We start from the raw sequence: 20,797 nt of genomic DNA on the forward strand, positions 1-20,797 counted from the left end.
GCGAGGAAGGCCAAGCTAGACGACGAGGCCCTGGTTCTTGCCGAGGATCGCGTGGCCTTCGCGGAGATGGAGGCGAGGGCTCGCTCCTCACCGAGGACGCTTTACGACAGCGGCCTGGAGAGCCCACTGGCTGGCGCCGAGGACGGCCCCGCCAAGCTGCTTCCCTTCCTGGTTCACGCTCTTGAAGATGTCGCCCTTGGCCTTGGCCCCGCGGCCGAGGCCGAGGCGCGTGTCTTGTCTTCTGCAGCAATGACGCGGGTCCTCACCCACACCTACCTTCGCGATCCCGGTGTCGACCTCGACAGCCTGCTGGAGCCAGTGAGCGGCGAGCGTGCCGCTGCCGCTGCCGAGGCCGTGAAGGGTCGCGCAGAGGCCCTGTTGAGGAAGTTCCGGGCCTTCAGCACCAGGCCGAAGCAAGGCGCTGCCGACCCCACCGCTCCGTGAGGCGTACCCAATCCGCGCTGCTCCATCGCCGACAAGTGACTCTGTCGCGGCTCCTGCCCTGCCTTTAATTCCTGCACATGTATCATGCCTCGGGGAGGCGTTTAAACTTGCGTTTGGCATCGAGATAACAGTGTGGACTGTAATATTTGCTTTTGAATTCCTTGAAATTTGCGCCTTTCCTTCCTACTTGCTTATGTTCTACGCCGGCAGAGCCCGGCCCCGCGCATGCCTCACCCAGCGTTGGTCCCAACCGGAAACCAAGACGGGGCCAAGGAGTGAGGGGCCACGTGACAAGTTAGGCTCCTGAGTCGCGATGCTCAGGAGTCCCCCTTGGCGCACGAACAGCAAGTAGGGAGGTGTGATGCGGGTGGATCTACCGTTCTACGTCTGCAGAGCCCGGCCGCGCGCGTGCCTCACCCAGCGTTGGTCCCGACCGGAAACCAGGACGGGGCCACGGAGTGAGGGGCTACGTGACCAGTTAGGCTCCTGAGTCACAATGCTCAGGAGTCCCCCTTGATGCTCAAACGGCCTTCGTACCTTGGCTCCGCTCGGGGAGACGCGCGACGAACCAGGCCTGGGGGGTCCTGGCTGGGCGGCGTGCGTCTGGGTGTGACCCAGGCGCAGCCCCCGTGCCCAGCCCCCTCGCGCGGCACTCCCGAGGGGAGGCGTTACGATGAGGCTAGACACTGAGCTCTGGGCTCCCTGAGGTTGGTGCGGCCCAGGGGTCACCCTCAGTTGTTTATCACCAGCGCGGAGCATAGCGCTACTATATGTGTACGGGCATAGCCGCTCCTCGGCAGTGTCGTCAGCCAGCGTGGAGCATGGTGCTTCCACTGGTACGTGGGAGGGGGGCCCCCTCCGGGAGGAACCCCCGGGGCGTGTACAGCCCCGCCCTGACACGTGGCTGGCACGGTAGGGCCTGGCGAGGTGTATCTGGGCACCCGTGAGCCAGCGCGGGACTCACGGGGCCCTACCTCTAGGCGGGTTGCGCATGGCACTGGGTCTTATCTTGTGATGTGTCCCTGCAAATTTGGTTAGATGCCGGCACTCTACGTCCTCGGGTCCCGGCCCTCGAGCTGGTCTCAGCCGTCGCTGGTATGCCAGGTCGCGATGCCGTGGACAAGGCCAGAGGGTGAGGGCTGGAGAGCCAGTAAGAGCCCTGAGTCGCGATGCTCAGGTACCCCCCCCTTTAACGTGCAAGTGGTCGGCATGGAGAAGAAGAGGTGCCGTGGACCGGCATCAAATAATCAAGCATGGTGGGTCTAACGCATAATCGGAAATAAACGCAAACAGGATACATGCCGTTGGGCCTGGCCCGAGCGGCTTGGGGATCATGCAGCCCGAGGGGCGCCCCCAACAAGGTAAGCTAACAACATGGAATAAAAAAGGGATACACTCCGCAGGGACGGACCCACGCGGCATGGGAATAATGCAGCCCTGGGGGGTGCTCCCAGCTGGAAATAAAACTCGAAAGACGTCACCTGATGATGTTGAGGATGAAGGAGCGTTGATGTAGCGGGCTCGGTGGGCTGCGGGAGCCGATCCTCACGAGCCCCCAGGCCCAGGGGCCTCGGGAGGCTCTGGAGGCGCTGGCGGCTCCTCACGGGCCATCTCCATCCCTGCTAGGGCTGCGGAACGCCCTGCCTCTCGTGCCTCCATGATGCCCCTCATGAGGCGCTGGTACGTGTCAGCCGCATTCGGCAGGCCGCAAGGCATGCAAACGTAGCTGTGGGGTGGGCCTCCGCAACGCCCCACTCACGAGGGCCAGAGGCGCTCCAGAGAGGCGACTCAGTTGAGCCCTGGTATGTCGACACAGACGCGCAGCCCACCATCCTCGCCTGGATGGGGAGCCACTGCTGGTAGGCGGCGGCCGCCTTTCATGACTCTTGACTCCTGTAGCTCCTGAATGGCCTTGTTGACGAACTCCTGAGCGTCTGGATCTCCTTGCCTTGCTCCTTCTTGAGGGAACGTGCTTCGAAACACGCCTCCATATGGTGCCCAAGCGCCTCCCTCGTGACCCTGGCTGGGTCGGTGGCCCTCCAGGGGAGAGCCCCCGAGCCCTGCCTGAGGAGGGCGCCAGGCGCGCTTTCCTATGCGATGGAAGGAGGTTCCCCCTAGGCAGGCGCGGGCCCAGAGGGCCCTGCCTCCTGAGTGGTCGGGCCGGACGATGTCTTCTTCTTCTTAGGGGCGGTCTCGGGAGGCCTCCTGCTTCCACGATCCGGGTCTTCCAGTGACGCGGCCTGAAAGGCTCGTTCCAGGGAACACACCGCATCCTTCTCTTCACATGGCACCGTGATGACTCCACCGCTTCCTGGCTGTTGGGGAACGTAGCAGAAATTCAAAATTTTCTACGCATCACCAAGATCAATCTATGGAGTAATCTAGCAACGAGGGGAAGGAGAGTGCATCTACATACCCTTGTAGATCGCTAAGCGGAAGCGTTCAAGTGAACGGGGTTGATGGAGTCGTACTCGTCGTGATCCAAATCACCGATGATCCTAGTGTCGAACGGACGGCACCTCCGTGTTCAACACACGTACAGCCCGGTGACGTCTCCTACGCCTTGATCCAGCAAGGGGAGAAGGAGAGGTTGGGGAAGACTCCATCTAGCAGCAGCACGACAGCGTGGTGGTGGTGGAGCGCAGGACTCCAGTAGAGCTTCGCCAAGCACCACAAGAGACGAGGAGGGAGAGGGGTAGGGCTGCGCCAAGAAGGAGATTGAATCGTGTCTCTGGCTACCCAAAACCTCAAGTATATATAGGAGGAGGGGAGGGGCTGCGCCCCCACCAAGGTTTCCACCCCTAGGGGTGGCAGCCAGCCCTAGATCCCATCTAGGGGGGCGGCCAAGGGGGGAGAGAGGGGACGCACCACTAGGTGGGCCTTAGGCCCATCTGAGCCTAGGGTTTGCCCCCTTCCACTCTCCCTTGCGCCTTGGTGGGGGGGCGCACCAGCCCACCTGGGGCTGGTCCCCTCCCACACTTGGCCCATGCAGCCCTCCGGGGCTGGTGGCCCCACTTGGTGGATCACCGGGACCCTCCCGGTGGTCCCGGTACATTACCGATAAAACCCGAAACTTTTCTGACGACCAAAACAGGACTTCCCATATATAAATCTTTACCTCCGGACCATTCCGGAACTCCTTGTGACGTCCGGGATCTCATCCGGGACTCCGAACAACATTCGGTAACCACGTATATCTATTCCCTATAACCCTAGCGTCATCGAACCTTAAGTGTGTAGACCCTACGGGTTCGGGAGTCATGCAGACATGGCCGAGATAACTCTCCGGCCAATAACCAACAGCGCGATCTGGATACCCATTTTGGCTCCCACATGCTCCACGATGATCTCATCGGATGAACCACGATGTCAAGGACTTAATCAATCCCGTATACAATTCCCTTTGTCTATCGGTACGATACTTGCCCGAGATTCGATCGTCGGTATCCCGATACCTGGTTCAATCTCGTCACCGGCAAGTCTCTTTTACTCGTTCCGTAACACATCATCCCGTGATCAACTCCTTGGTCACATTGTGCACATTATGATGATGTCCTACCGAGTGGGCCCAGAGATACCTCTCCGTTTACACGGAGTGACAAATCCCAGTCTCGATTCGTGCCAATCCAACAGACACTTTCGGAGATACCTGTAGTGTACCTTTATAGCCACCCAGTTACGTTGTCACGTTTGGCACACCCAAAGCATTCCTACGGTATCCGGGAGTTGCACAATCTCATGGTCTAAGGAAAAGATACTTGACATTAGAAAAGCTTTAGCATACGAACTACATGATCTTGTGCTAGGCTTAGGTTTGGGTCTTGTCCATCACATCATTCTCCTAATGATGTGATCCCGTTATCAATGACATCCAATGTCCATGGTCAGGAAACTGTAACCATCTATTGATCAACGAGCTAGTTGACTAGAGGCTTACTAGGGACATGGTGTTGTCTATGTATCCACACATGTATCTGAGTTTCCTATCAATACAATTCTAGCATGGATAATAAACGATTATCATGAACAAGGAAATATAATAATAACCAATTTATTATTGCCTCTAGGGCATATTTCCAACAGTCTCCCACTTGCACTAGAGTCAATAATCCAGTTCACATCGATATGTGATTAACACTCAAGGTCACATCCCCATGTGACTAACACCCAAAGAGTTCTGGGTTTGATCATGTTACGCTTGTGAGAGAGGTTTCAGTCAACGGGTCTGCAACATTTAGATCCGTATGTACTTCGCAAATCTTGTAGATGCAACTACTACGCTACATTTGGAGCCATTTCAAATAACTGTTCTACTTGGAGCTATTCTAAATTGTTGCTCCATTATACGTATCCGGTATCTCTACGCAGAGCTACCCGGATAGGTGTTAAGCTTGCATCAACGTAACTCTTTACGTCGAACTCTTTATCACCTCCATAACCGAGAAACATATCCTTATTCCTCTAAGGATAATTTAGACCGCTATCTGGTGATCTACTCCTAGATTACCTTTGTACCCTCTTGCCAGATATGTGGCAAGGCACACATCAGGTGCGGTACTCAGCATGGCATACCGTATAGAGCCTATGACAAAAGCATAGGGGACGACCTTCGTCCTTCCTCTTTCTTCTGCCGTGGTCGAGCTTTAAGTCTTAACTTCATACCTTACAACTCAGGCAAGAACTCCTTTGACTGATCCATCTTGAACACCTTCAAGATCATGTCAAGGTATGTGCTCATTTGAAAGTACCATTAAGCGTTTTGATCTATCCTTATAGATCTTGATGCTCAATGTTCAAGTAGCTTAATCCAGGCTTTCCATTGAAAAACACTTTCCAAATAACCCTATATGCTTTCCAGAAATTCTACGTCATTTCTGATCAACAATATGTCAACAACATATATTCATCAGAAATTCTATAGTGCTCCCACTCACTTCTTTGGAAATACAAGTTTCTCATAAACTTTGTATACACCCAAAATCTTTGATCATCTCATCAAAGCATACATTCCAACTCCGAGATGCTTACTCCAGTCCTTAGAAGGATTGCTGGAGCTTTGCATACTTATTAGCATCTTCCAGGATTGACAAAACCTTCCGGTTGTATCACATACAACCTTTCCTCAAGAAAATCGTCGAGGAAACAATGTTTTGACATCCTATCTGCAAGATTTCATAAATAATGCAGTAATCGCTAATATAATTCCAACAGACTCTTAGCATCGCTACGAGTGAGAAAGTCTCATCGTAGTCAACTCCTTGAACTTGTCAGAAAACATCTTAACGACAAGTCGAGCTTTCTTAATGGTGATACTTACCATCATTGTCCGTCTTCCTTTTAAAATCCATATGTACCTAACAGCCTTACGACCATCAAGTAGTTCTTCCAAAGTCTACACTTTGTTTTCATATATGGATCCTCTCTCGGATTATATGGCCTCTAGCCATTTTGGAATCCAGGCCCACCATCGATTCTCCATAGCTCGTAGGTTCATTGTTGTCTAGAAACATGACTTCCAAGACAGGATTACGTACCATTCTGGAGTAGTACGCATCCTTGTCATCCCACGAGGTTTGGTAGTGACTTGATCTGAAGTTTCATGATCACTATCATAAGCTTCCACTTCAATTGGTGTAGGTGCCACAGGAACAACTCCCTGTGCCCTGCCACACACTAGTTGAAGAGACGGTTCAATAACCTCATCAAGTCTCCACCATCCTCCCACTCAATTCTTTCGAGAGAAACTTTTCCTCGAGAAAGGACCCGATTCTAGAAACAATCCCTTATTGCTTTAGGATCTGAGACAGGAGGTATACCCAACTGTTTTGGGTGTCCTATGAAGATGCATTTATCCGCTTTGGGTTCGAGCTTATCAGCCTGAAACTTTTTCACATAAGCGTCGTAGCCCCAAACTTTTAAGAAATGACAGCTTAGGTTTCTCTAAACCATAGTTCATACGGTGTCATCTCATCGGAATTACGCGTTGCCCTATTTAAAGTGAATGTGGTTGTCTCTAATGCCTAACCCATAAACTATCGTGGTAATTCGATAAGAGACATCATGGTATGCATCATATCCAATAGGGTGCAGTTATGATGTTCGGACACACCATCACACTATGGTGTTCCAGGCTGTATTAGTTGTGAAACAATTTCCACAATGTCTTAATTCTATGCCAAACTCGTAATTCAGATATTCATCTCTATGATCATATCATAGATATTTTATCCTCTTGTCACGATGATCTTTCAACTTCACCCTGAAATTACTTGAACCTTTCAATAATTCAGACTCGTGATTCATCAAGTAAATATACTCAACATCTACTCAAATCATCTGTGAAGTAAGATCATAACGATATCCACTACACGCCTCAGCACTCATTGGACTGCACACATCAAAATGTATTACTTCCAACAAGTTGCTTTCTAGTTCCATTTTACTGAAAACGAGGCTTTCAGTCATCTTGCCCATGTGGTATGATTTGCATGTCTCAAGTGATTCAAAATCAAGTGAGTCCAAACGGTCCATTTGCATGGAGTTTCTTCATGCATATACACCAATAGACATGGTTCGCATGTCTCAAACTTTTCAAAACGAGTGAGCCCAAAGATCCATCAACATGGAGCTTCTTCATGCGTTTTATACCAATATGACTTACGTGGCAGTGCCACAAGTAGGTGGTACTATCATTACTATCTTATATCTTTTGGCATGAACATGTGTATCACTACGATCGAGATTCAATAAACCATTCATTTTAGGTGCAAGACCATTGAAGGTATTATTCAAATAAACAGAGTAACCATTATTCTCCTTAAATGAATAACCGTATTGCGATAGACATAATCCAATCATGTCTATGCTCAACGCAAACACCGATCTCGATGGTAGAGGGAGCGTGCGATGCTTGATCACATCAAGCTTGGAAAAACTTCCAACACATATTGCAGCTCACCTTTAGCTAGTCTCCGTTTACTCCGCAGCCTTTTATTTCGAGTTTACTAACATTTAGCAACCGAACCGGTATCTAATACCATGGTGCTACTAGGAGTACTAGTAAAGTACACATTAACACAATGTATATCCAATATACTTCTATCGACCTTGCCAGCCTTCTCATCTACCAAGTATCTAGGGTAATTCTGCTCCAGTGGCTGTTCCCCTTATTATAGAAGCACTTAGTCTCGGGTTTGGGTTCAACCTTGGGTTTCTTCACTAGAGCAGCAGCTGATTTGCCGTTTCATGAAGTATCCCTTCTTGCCCTTGCCCTTCTTGAAACTAGTGGTTTCACCAACCATCAACAATTGATGCTCCTTCTTGATTTCTACTTTTGTGGTGTCAAACATCGCGAATATCTCAAGGATCATCATATATGTCCCTGATATATTATAGTTCATCACGAAGCTCTAGCAGCTTGGTGGTAATGAGTTCGGAGAAACATCACTATCTCATCTCGAAGATCAACTCCCACTCGATTCAAATGATTGTTGTACTCAGACAATCTGAGCACAAGCTCAATAATTGAGCTTTTCTCCCTTAGTTTGCAGGCTAAGAAAATCGTCGGAGGTCTTATACCTCTTGACGTGGGCACGAGCCTGAAATTCCAATTTCAGCCCTCAAAACATCTCATATGTTTCGCGACGTTTCAAAACGTCTTCGGTGCCTCAACTCTAAACCGTTTAACTGAACTATCACGTAGTTATCAAAATGTGTATGTCAGATGTTCGCAACATCCACAGACGACGTTCGAGGTTCAGCACACTAAGCGGTGCATTAAGGACACAAGCCTTCTATGAAGCAATGAGGACAATCCTCAGTTTACGGACCTAGTCCGCATAATTGCTACTATCAACTTTCAACTACATTTTCTCTAGGAACATATCTAAACAGTAGAACTGAAGCGCGAGCTACGACATAATTTGCGAAGACCTTTTGACTATGTTCAGGATAATTAAGTTCATCTTATGAACTCCCACTCAGATAGACATCCCTTTAGTCATCTAAGTGATTACATGATCCGAGTCAACTAGGCCGTGTCCGATCATCACGTGAGACAGACTAGTCATCATCGGTGAACATCTTCATGTTGATCGTATCTACCATACGACTCATGCTTGACCTTTCGGTCTCTTGTGTTCCGAGGCCATGTCTGTACATGCTAGGCTCGTCAAGTCAACCTAAGTGTTTCGCATGTGTAAATCTGGCTTACACCCGTTGTATGTGAACGTAAGAATCTATCACACCCGATCATCACGTGGTGCTTCGAAACGACGAACTTTCGCAACGGTGCACAGTTAGGGGGAACACTTTCTTGAAATTTTAATGAGGGATCATCTTATGTACTACCGTCATTCTAAGCAAATAAGATGTATAAACATGATAAACATCACATGCAATCAAATAGTGACATGATATGGCCAATATCATATTGCTCCTTTTGATCTCCATCTTCAGGGCTCCATGATCATCATTGTCGTCGGCATGACACCATGATCTCCATCATCATGATCCCCATCATTGTGTCTCCATGAAGTTGTCTCGCCAACTTATTACTTCTACTACTATGGCTACCGGTTAGCAATAAAGTAAAGTGATTACATGGCTTGTACAATGACACGCAGGTCATACAATAAATAAAGACAACTCCTATGGCTCCTGCCGGTTGTCATACTCATCGACATGCAAGTCGTGATTCCTATTACAAGAACATGATCAATCTCATACATCACATATCATTCATCACATTCTTCTTGGCCATATCACATCACATAGCATACCCTGCAAAAACAAGTTAGACGTCCTCTAATTGTTGTTGCAAGTTTTTTTACGTGGCTGCTATAGGTTTCTAGCAAGAACGTTTCTTACCTACGTGAAAACCACAACGTGAATTGCCAATTTCTATTTACCCTTCATAAGGACCCTGTTCATCGAATCCGATCCGACTAAAGTGGGAGAGACAGACACCCGCCAGCCACCTTATGCAACTAGTGCATGTCAGTCGGTGGAACCGGTCTCACGTAAGCGTACGTGTAAGGTTGGTCCGGGCCGCTTCATCCCACGATGCCGCCGAATCAAGATAAGACTAGTAACGGCAAGATAATTGACAATATCGACGCCCACAACCACTTTGTGTTCTACTCGTGCATAGTAACTACACATAGACCTAGCTCTGATACCACTGCTGGGGAATGTAGCAGAAATTCAAAATTTTCTATGCATCACCAAGATCAATCTATGGAGTAATCTAGCAACGAGGGGAAGGAGAGTGCATCTACATACCCTTGTAGATCGCTAAGCGGAAGCGTTCAAGTGAACGGGGTTGATGGAGTCATACTCGTCGTGATCCAAATCACCGATGATCCTAGTGCCGAACGGACGACACCTCCGTGTTCAACACACGTACAGCCCGGTGATGTCTCCTACGCCTTGATCCAGCAAGGGCAGAAGGAGAGGTTCGGGAAGACTCCATCCAGCAGCAGCACGATGGTGTGGTGGTGGTGGAGGAGCGCGGGACTCCAGCAGAGCTTCGCCAAGCACCGCAAGAGACGAGGAGGGAGAGGGGTAGGGCTGCGCCAAGAAGGAGATTGAATCGTGTCTCTAGCTGCCCAAAACCTCAAGTATATATAGGGGAAGGGGAGGGGCTGCGCCCCTACCTAGGTTTCCACCCCTAGGGGTGGCGGCCAGCCCTAGATCCCATCTAGGGGGGCGGCCAAGGGGGAGAGAGGGGGCGCACCACTAGGTGGGCCTTAGGCCCATCTGAGCCTAGGGTTTGCCCCCTTCCACTCCCCCTTGCGCCTTGGGCCTTGGGGGGGTGCACCAGCCCACCTGGGGCTGGTCCCCTCCCACACTTGGCCCATGCAGCCCTCCGGGGCTGGTGGCCCCACTTGGTGGACCACCGGGACCCTCCCGGTGGTCCCGGTACATTACCGATAAAACCCGAAACTTTTCCGGCGACCAAAACAGGACTTCCCATATATAAATCTTTACCTCCGGACCATTCCGGAACTCCTTGTGATGTCCGGGATCTCATCCGGGACTCCGAACAACATTCGGTAACCACGTATATCTATTCCCTATAACCCTAGCGTCATCGAACCTTAAGTGTGTAGACCCTACGGGTTCGGGAGTCATGCAGACATGGCCGAGATAACTCTCCGGCCAATAACCAACAGTAGGATCTGGATACCCATGTTGGCTCCCACATGCTCCATGATGATCTCATCGGATGAGCCACGATGTCAAGGACTTAATCAATCCCGTATACAATTCCCTTTGTCTATCGGTACGATACTTGCCCGAGATTCGATCGTCGGTATCCCGATACCTGGTTCAATATCGTTACCGGCAAGTGCCTTTTACTCGTTCCGTAACACATCATCCCGTGATCAACTCCTTGGTCACATTGTGCACATTATGATGATGTCCTACCAAGTGGGCCCAGAGATACCTCTCCGTTTACACGGAGTGACAAATCCCAGTCTCGATTCGTGCCAACCCAACAGACACTTTTGGAGATACCTGTAGTGTACCTTTATAGCCACCCAGTTACGTTGTGACGTTTGGCACACCCAAAGCATTCCTACGGTATCCGGGAGTTACACAATCTCATGGTCTATGGAAATGATAGTTGACATTAGAAAAGCTTTAGCATACGAACTACATGATCTTGTGCTAGGCTTAGGTTCGGGTCTTGTCCATCACATCATTCTCCTAATGATGTGATCCCGTTATCAACGACATCCAATGTCCATGGTCAGGAAACCGTAACCATCTATTGATCAACGAGCTAGTTGACTAGAGGCTTACTAGGGACATGGTGTTGTCTATGTATCCACACATGTATCTGAGTTTCCTATCAATACAATTCTAGCATGGATAATAAACGATTATCATGAACAAGGAAATATAATAATAACCAATTTATTATTGCCTCTAGGGCATATTTCCAACACTGGCATCTTGAGGACGTTGTAGCCGTGGTGAGTTACGGCCATGAACTTGGTCAGCGCTGGGTACCCAAGGATGGCGTTGTACGATAGGCGAATGTGAGCGACGTCGAAGTCGATGAGCTCGGTGCGGTAGTTGTCGCGTGCCCCGAAGGTGACAGGGAGGCGGACCTGCCCAATCTGGACCGTGGAGCCGTCGGTGATACCGGAGAAAGGCTTGGTTGGCTGAAGCTGGCTGTAGGGCACTTGGAGGTTGTTGAATGTTTCCACGGACAGGACGTTGAGCCATGCACCACCATCGATGAGGGTCTTGGTGACCACCATGTTGCTGATGATTGGGGAACAAAGCATCGGGAGAACTCCGGCTGTAGCCGCACACTTGAGCTGATCTGCTGAGCTGAACGTGATGGTGCACGCTGACCACCTGAGAGGGCGCGTGGCTTCGAGCCTGGGGAGGACTGCGTTCACTTCGCGGGCGAACTGCTTGAAGATGCGCTGAGAGGCTGGGGCTTGTGCCCCGCTCAGGATGCAGGCGATCGCGCGCGGCTCCTGGAAGCCCCCAGCCCCCTCATCCTGGTGGTGGTCCTCGTTTCTCCTTGGCTGCGGCGGCAGCGGTGGGAGGCCTGCGTTGCCTTGTGGGCGATCCTCGCGAGGCTGATCCCTCCAGTCTCCCTCGCGAGGCTGATCTCTCCAGCCTCCCTCGCGAGGCGGGTCTTGCCAGCGATCCTCGCGAGGTTGATCACGCCACCCTTGGCGCGGGCCTCGGTCTTCCCAGCGTCCTGCGTTCCTTCCTCCTCCTCGACCATAGCCCCGGTCACTGCGGTCAAAGCGACGGCCGATCCTTCCTTCTCGCACGGCTCGGAGCTCTTAACATTCGTTGGTGTTGTGGGTGTGGAGGTCGTGGTACACACAGTAACGGCTGCTCTTGGAAGGTTCGGGCTGATCTCTGCCCCGCTTGGTGTCTGGTTCTGCCGCGAGCACGGCAGCCCCCTTGCGCTTCACATCCTTGGCCTTGGGCTTCTTCTCTTCTGGGTCTGCGGCAGGCAGCTCGAGGAGGGAGAGGCGCCCTTCCTCGGCCCTGGCGCACTTGGTTGCCAGGTTGAACAGTTCCAAGGAAGTGCACAGGTCTTCATGCATCGCTAGCTCCTCCTTCATCTTGACGTCACGCACGCCGTCGGAGAAGGCCGAGATGATGGCCTCCTCAGTCACCTTGGGAATCTTGAGGCGCGCGTTGTTGAAGCGCTGGATGTACTTCTGCAGGGTCTCCCCGGGCTGCTGCTTGATGCGGCGCATGTCGCTCATGGCGGGTGGCCGGTCGCGAGTGCCTTGGAAGTTGGCGATGAAGCGGGTGCGCATCTCGTCCCAGGAGGAGATTGTGCCTGGAGCCAGGTTCAGGAGCCATGTGCGGGCCCCGTCCTTGAGTGCCATGGGGAACCAGTTCGCCATGACCTTCTCGTCTCCGTTGGCAGCTTCGATGCCCAGCTCGTAGAGCTGGAGGAACTCTACAGGGTCAGCCGTGTCGTCGTAGCGAGGAGGCAAGTCTGGCTTGAACTTACCGGGCCACGCGACGCTGCGTAGCTCGGTGGTGAAGGCGCGGCAGCCTGCTGTGGCCACGGGAGGCCTCGGGTGACGGGGAGCTTGGTCTTGCATGTCCCCACACGCTGCAGCTGGGAGCAGCGCGGGGTCTTGACGCGCGGGGGCAGGAGCATGGTCGCGACGTGCTGGAGCAGGGAGCGCCCGGGCAGCTTCTTGCGGGCGAGGGACTTCTTGACAGCTCTGCTCTTGCTGCGCTGGCGCCTGACGGAGCGGGTTCCGCCCAGGGGCCACGCACCTTGGAGCCATGGCGCCTTCCTGAGGAGGAGGCGGACGGGGCGCCGCCGGAGCTTCATTGCCCGCGCGGGGCGGGGTGCGGTGCAGCGGAACGGACGGCGCAGGAGAGCCCCCTGCGGCGCGGACGAGCTCGGCGATGCGGTCGAGCCATTCTTCGTAGACGTCGTCGACGGGACGGTAGCGCAGGAGCTCGTTCGCCGCGATGAGTGCAGCCCGAGCCTCCATGGGCGCGCGGAGCGCGCGGGACAAAGAACCGGCTGGGGTGAGCGAGGGAGTCGCGGTGCGGCCGTCTTGCCGCACGGACGGATGCTGGGATGATGATTGCTGCTCGTCCCCCGCCGGGCCGGTGGCGGCGTTGACGGCAGGTGACGGGGAACGGCGAGGATGCCCGCCGACAGGGGCCGTCTGGGCGATGCGAGAAGCGAGTGCGGCCCAGCGCTCGACGCGGGCCCGACGAGCGTTAGACATGGGTGCGATGCTCGGAGGAGAACGGGGTGGTGGAAGACGAATCCCGGCGCACCCCTACCTGGCACGCCAAATGTCGGATTTTGGGTTTCGGCAGACCCTTGAGGTTCGAACACTGGGGTGCGCGCAGAGATTTCGCCTCCTACCTACCTGCACCCCTCCGCCTTGCTAGGATCTAAACTATGGAAAGAACAACACAAGAGACACAGGGTTTATACTGGTTCGGGCCACCGTTGTCGTGTAATACCCTACTCCAGTGTGTGGTATGGTGGATTGCCTCTTGGGCTGATGATGATGAACAATACAAGGAAGAACAGCCTCGCGAGGGTCTGTTCTTGGCTGGGGCGATGAACTGCTGGGAGGAGCTCAGTCACCTTTCTCTCTCTCTCTCTCTCTCTCTCTCTCTTTCTGATCTTCTCTATCCTTCCAACCCCCTGGCCAGCTCTCTTCTCTTCCCCGTCTCTCTCTCTCTCTCTCTCTGATCCCCTTTGCTCTGTGGGTGGCTGGTCCTATTTATAGAGGCCCTGGTCCTCTTCCCAAATATCGAGCGGGAAGGGAACCAACAATGGCGGGCTAATTTGAAGGGGGACAGCTAGTACTAGCTACCCTGACAAAATTAGTCTTCGCCTACACAAAGCTCTGGTGATGACGCCGTCTTGGGCTCCACGGTGACCTCCATCTCGTAGTCCTCCTGGTCTTGGTCTCGTTGCACCGAAATGGCAACCTTTGCCTGATGCCTCGGTACTCCGCGGCTGCGCTTGCCCCCTTTGCACCAAAGAGGAAGGGAGGACACTGCGCGGGCTGGCACCCGCCTGACGCCCCCGGTCGTCATGGCTTGCGTCACAGGCACCTCGTGAGGTACCCCGCCTTGATCTCTCCGCCTCCTCGTGAGCCAGCCTGACGAGGCCGTGCTTGAGGAAGCTCCGCGTCGTCCGCCCCGCGAGGCTTGGCCCCTCGCGAGGGTCTTGGGTTTGTGTTGGTGAAGATGGGCCGCGCTGGGCCCCCCTTTGAGCCACGCCGCAGGCCGCAGGCAGGCAAGTCTGGGGACCCCCGTTCCCAGAACGCCGACAAGGGTCGTGGTGTGCTCCTCTGTTCGGAGAGAGCGCTCTGTGTTTCCATTGACTGTAATAACTCCGCGAGGTCCTGGCATCTTGAGCTTGAGGTATGCATAATGCGGTACCGCATTGAATCTAGCGAATGCGGTTCGCCCGAGCAGCGCGTGATAGCCACTGCGGAATGAGACTATATCAAAGATTAACTCTTCGCTTCGGAAATTATCCGGGGATCCGAAGACCACTTCCAGTGTAACTGAGCCTGTGCAATGGGCCTCTACACCTGGAATGACGCCCTTAAAGGTCGTTTTTGTGGGTTTGATCCTTGAGGGGTCTATACCCATTTTGCGCACTGTGTCCTGCTAAAGCAGGTTCAGGCTGCTGCCGCCGTCCATAAGGACTCGAGTGAGGTGAAATCCGTCGATGATTGGGTCTAGGACCAGTGCGGCGAATCCGCCATGATGGATACTAGTGGGGTGGTCCCTGCGATCGAAGGTGGTCGGATAGAAGGACCAAGGGTTGAAATTTGGGGCGACTGGCTCCAACGCATATACGTCCCTGAGCGCACGCTTCCGCTCCCTCTTGGGGATATGGGTTGCGTATATCATGTTCACCGTCCGCACTTGCGGGGGAAACCTCTTCTGTCCTTCGGTATGCGGCTGCCGGGGCTCCTCCTCGTCATTGCTATGCGGCCCCTTGTCCTTGTTTTCGGCAATTAACTTGCCGGCCTGCTTGAACACCCAACAATCCCTGTTGGTGTAATTGGCTAGCTTGTCTGGGGTGCCGTGTATTTGACATGAGCGATCGAGTATACGGTCCAAGCTGGACAGACCCGACGTACTTTGTTTGAATGGCTTTTTCCGCTGACTGGGTTTAGAGCCTTTGAATCCGGCATTGACTACCATATCCTTAGTATTTTCGCTGTTAATGCGGCGCTTATGCTTGTTGCGACGTGACCTGCTATTGCCGTCCTTGGTATCTGAGGTACCATGGTTCTTTGATATGTTATTACTGCGAGCCAGCCAGCTGTCTTCTCCCGCACAAAAGCGGGTCAAGAGCGTCGTGAGAGCTGCCATAGATTTCGGCTTTTCCTGACCAAGGTGCCGGGCTAGCCACTCATCCGGGATGTTGTGCTTGAAAGCCGCTAAGGCCTCCGCATCCGGACAGTCGACGATTTGATTTTTCTTTGTAAGGAATCGAGTCCAGAATTGCCTGGCCGACTCTTCTGGCTGCTGAATTATGTGGCTCAAGTCATCGGCGTCTGGTGGTCGCACATAGGTGCCCTGAAAGTTGTCGAGGAATGCGGCTTCCAGATCTTCCCAACAGCTAATGGAGTCCGCTGGCAAGCTGTTAAGCCAATGTCGCGCTGGTCCTTTGAGCTTTAGTGGGAGGTATTTGATGGCGTGTAAGTCATCACCGCGGGCCATGTGGATGTGGAGGAGGAAGTCCTCAATCCATACTGCGGGATCTGTTGTGCCATCGTATGATTCAATGTTTACAGGTTTGAAACCTTCTGGGAATTGATGTTCCATTACTTCGTCTGTGAAACATAAGGGGTGTGCGCCGCCTCTGTATTGGGCTATATCTCGACGCAGCTCGAATGGGTCTTGCCCGCTGTGTTCGGCCCGGCCGGATTTGCTTTTACTGTATCCGGCGTGACGTTTGTCGTCTCGCAGAGTGGTGCACCCTCGTGATCCGTAGATCGATCTTGAATGCTTTGCCTTGTCCTCCAATATGTCTCCCAGGTCTGGCGTATCTCCCCATGCCTTTTTATTTGAATGGCGTTGGGGTGGAGGCTGAGCTTTTGGCTGGAATGCCTCTCTATCGCGGCCACGAGGTGGCCGATCAGCCGCATCATACGCTTCTTCCTCCAGTCGGGGTAGTAACCTGCGCCTTGGGTAACTCTTGGAGGGGCGCTCGAGTTTATATTCCTCGGCCGCGAGGACTTTAGTCCATTTGTCAGCTAGCAGATCTTGATCAGCTTGAAGCTGCTGCTGCTTTTTCTTCAGGCTATTTGCCGTGGCCATAAGCCGGCGCTTGAAGCGCTCTTGTTCGACGGGATCCTATGGAACGATGAATTCATCGTCGCCGAGGCTTGCCTCGTCTTCGGAGGGGGGGTGTAATTGTCATCCTCCTCCTCTCCATCTGCCGCTCTCTCAGGAGAGCTGGCTCCTTCATCCTCCTGCTCTAAATCTTGCTGGAGGGGATTGTTGTTGTCTTTGGCACTATCCGGAGTATTATTATCTCCTGTGCCGGTATCACCACTTTTGCTTTGGCGGGACTTAGAGCGGCGCCGCTGACGTCGGCGCTTGGGTTGCTTCTTGGAGGGGTCATCCTCCGCTATCCCGTCGCCATTGCCTTCGTTGGGTGTATCCACCATGTATATGTCATATGACGAGGTGGCTTTCCAGTGTCCTATAGGTGCTGGTTCATGTTCGTCTCCTACATCGTCGTCCATACCGTCGATGTCTTCGGAGTCGAAGTCGAGCATGTCGGTTAAATCATCGACAGTGGCTACGAAGTGGGTGGTGGGTGGACGTCGAATTTCTTCGTCGTCCGCATCCCAATCCTATTGGCCATAATCCGGCCAGGGCTCTCCTGACAAAGAGAGAGACCTTAGTGAATTCAGAATGTCGCCGAAGGGCGAGTGCTGAAAGATATCCGTAGCAGTGAATTCCATGATCGGCGCCCAATCGGATTCGATTGGCAGGGGCGCGGGCGGTTCGGAGTCAGAAAAAGAGTCCGGCACCTGGGAGTCATGGGCTGCGCAGAGGATTATGCCGGTGTTTGGCTCGGTTGCCGTCGAGACTGCAGCCCCTGAGGCGGTGTCTAGCCACCCGTCCTTGATTGACGCAGTTGGCTCTGAGCTAAGGGTCAGAGCTGATGCGGGCGCGGCCTCTGGGGTACTGTTCGGCGGCAGAGCTAGGTCATACCCATCGAGATAGTGCGGCGCGCCCGGCTGTGGCTCGAATTCGTCGAAGATCAAGTCTCCGCGGACGTCGGCCGTGTAGTTCAAACTTCCCAATCTAACCTGATGGCCAGGGGTGTAGCTTTCAATCTGCTCCAGATGGCCAATCAAATTAGCCCGCAGTGCAAAGCCACCGAATACGAAGATCTGTCCGGGGAGAAAAGTCTCACCCTGGACCGCATCGCTGTCGATGATTGTAGGAGCCATCAAGCCTAACAGCGACGACACAGAGGAGCTCTCAAGCACCAATGTCAGTGTCAAAACCGGCGGATCTCGGGTAGGGGGTCCCGAACTGTGCATCTAGGCTGGATGGTAACAGGAGGCAGGAGACACGATGTTTTACCCAGGTTCGGGCCCTCTTGATGGAGGTAAAACCCTACGTCATGCTTGAATAATATTGATGATATGGGTAGTACAAGAGTAGATCTACCACGAGATCAGAGAGGCTAAACCCTAGAATCTAGCCTATGGTATGATTGTATGTTGTAATTGTTGTCCTACGGACTAAAATCCTTTGGTTTATATAGACACCGGAGAGGGTTAGGGTTACACAAGGTCGGTTACAAAGGAGGAGATATCCATATACGTATTGCCTAGCTTGCCTTCCACGCCAAGTAGAGTCCCATCCGGACACGAGACGAAGTCTTCAATCTTGTATCTTCTTAGTCTATCAGTCCGGCCAATGGAGATAGTCCGGCTGTCCGGAGACCCCCTAATCCAGGACTCCCTCACCCAACCTTGTTTGTAAAGGTCTGGTCGCCGCCTCCAAGGGCACCAATAGTGGAATCACGACATATCTCATTGTGTGAGGGCGTGAGGAGAATACGGTGGCTCTAGTGGCTTCTTGGGGAGCATTGTGCCTCCACACCGCTCCAACGGAAACGTACTTCCTCTCGAAGGGAAGGAACTTCGGTAACACATCCTCGTCTTCACCAGCTCCACTCTTGGTTATCTCGTACCTTTACTTGTGCAAGCTTATATTGTGTTGCATCCCTTGTTTGCTTGTGTGCTTGTTGTTGTTGCATCATATAGGTTACTCACCTAGTTGCATATATAGACAACATACTTTGATGCAAAGTTTAAATTGGTAAAGAAAAGCTAAAATTTGTTAGTTGCCTATTCACCCCCCCTCTAGTCAACTATATCGATCCTTTCACAAGGGGTTTGTAAGGGCAAGGAGATCGCCTACTTCGTGAAGATCTACCTCGAGTGAAGCTAGTCCTTCATGGGCGGAAGCCATGATGGAATAGACAAGGCCGTTTTTCCATGGGCCCTTCGTGGGTGGAGCCCTCCATGGACTCTCGCAGTCGTTACCCTCTGTGGGTTGAAGTATCTATCAAAGTGGATGTACGATAGCGCCACCTATCGGAAGCACGCCAAAAATCACCATGTATTCATTGTGTTTGATCTTCCTATCTCTACCTCCCTTTACATTCTTGCACTTGCATGTTGTGTAATTTTCGCTGCCTAAACTCTAGATGTGCATGTGTAGATTGTATTGGTTGCCTCTTAACTTGTGATAAAATCACCTAAATTCCAAGAAAACTAAAAACTACAACTTTAGCCTTGTTAATCTCTATTCACCCCCTCTAGACCTATCTTGTCGACCCTTCAGATATGTTTGCGAGATGGAGGGAGGATTTGGTGTTCAATAATTTTTTGCCAATTGATGTTGCAGGTATACTTGCAATCCCTTTATGAACTCGTCGTATCTTCTATTTTTGGTCGTGGAGTAAAGACAAAAAGGGTGTTTTCACAGTCTGATAAACATATAGGATGTTGGTGAAAACAAAACTCACTCGAGGAAACCCGGTAGATGGGTTGGATGGATCTTCAAAATAGCGAATGACTAGAGAAGTGTTGGGTGTTTATTTGGAAAAAATAAGGTTCCCTCCAAACTGAAGGTATTTTTCTCTGGCGTCTAGCACAATGATCTCTCCCAACCTATGATGTTTTGGAGCATCGAAACATGGCAATTGAACCAAACTGTACTTTGTGTGAATGGAGGATTCATGGAAGCACTCATTCATGGAGTGTTTGATGTCACGGGGCATTATCGGATGAGGGTATTGTTGAGCATATGATCTGAACCAATGAAGATAGTGCTCACAATATGGCCAGCTTGGAGGAAGGCCATTCATGAAGTTATGTTTCAGTCACTGCTTTCGACACATTTTTTTATTACTAGCTTCATGGAAGATTTGGAAACACTGGAAGTGTTAGTCATACAACCAGCCATTCCAAGTGCTATAATAAACAAAAGAGTACCGTGGGTTCCTCCACCAGCGAGTTTCACCAAATTCAATGTAGATGGCACAGTTTCGAGGAATGGACAATCTGATTCAGTGGTTGTTGTATGTTGGTGCCAATCGTGCTTGTTTCTAGTAGTGTCATCAGTGCTTACCCCCAGGTATAAATGATCCATCTTCCCTTAAGACTTTAACCTGCAGAGAAGCCCAAGTTTTGGTTGCGGATCCGGTTGTGCAACGGTTTTTTGTTGTGAGTGATTGTTTATCCGTGGTGATGATATAGAAGATAGAGTGGGTGGAAGGAATGGTGCCATCATTAAGGAGATTAATGCTAGAAAGTATGATTTCAGAGCTTGTTTTTTAGCCATGAGCATAGAAGCAGTAACCATGAAGCTCATATTTTAGCAAAGTTCTCATTATCCCTTGATATAGGTTGTCATGTTTGGCTTGGCACTCCCCATGATCTTGTAATGACCCCCTTAAATGTTGAGATTGAACAAAATTGAGCAATGTTCCCTAAAAAGTCTCCTCATCTTTCCTTCCCATGACTTGTTGACCATGACAATTGTTTGACTCTTGTTCATCTAGTTTGGTCTTGATAATTTGCTAAGTATGTGCTAGGTAGGGCTGTGTAAGATAAAAATGTTTGTATATGTGATTTTTTTATCTTAATATTTCCCACTATATATAACAAAAATGTTTATCCCATCTCTCGTGGTAGGAAAGGCATCTAGGGTTTCTCTTGTACTTGCCATAACCACGGGTTCCCCTTGCCTTCAAGTGCCTTCGACGTTGGTGAAGTGGGGGAACCACAGTTTGGGGTTGGCCGCATTGTTTGGG

This window comes from Triticum urartu, chromosome 5 (genome assembly GCF_003073215.2).
Source record: "Triticum urartu cultivar G1812 chromosome 5, Tu2.1, whole genome shotgun sequence".
Classification (NCBI taxonomy): domain Eukaryota; kingdom Viridiplantae; phylum Streptophyta; class Magnoliopsida; order Poales; family Poaceae; genus Triticum; species Triticum urartu.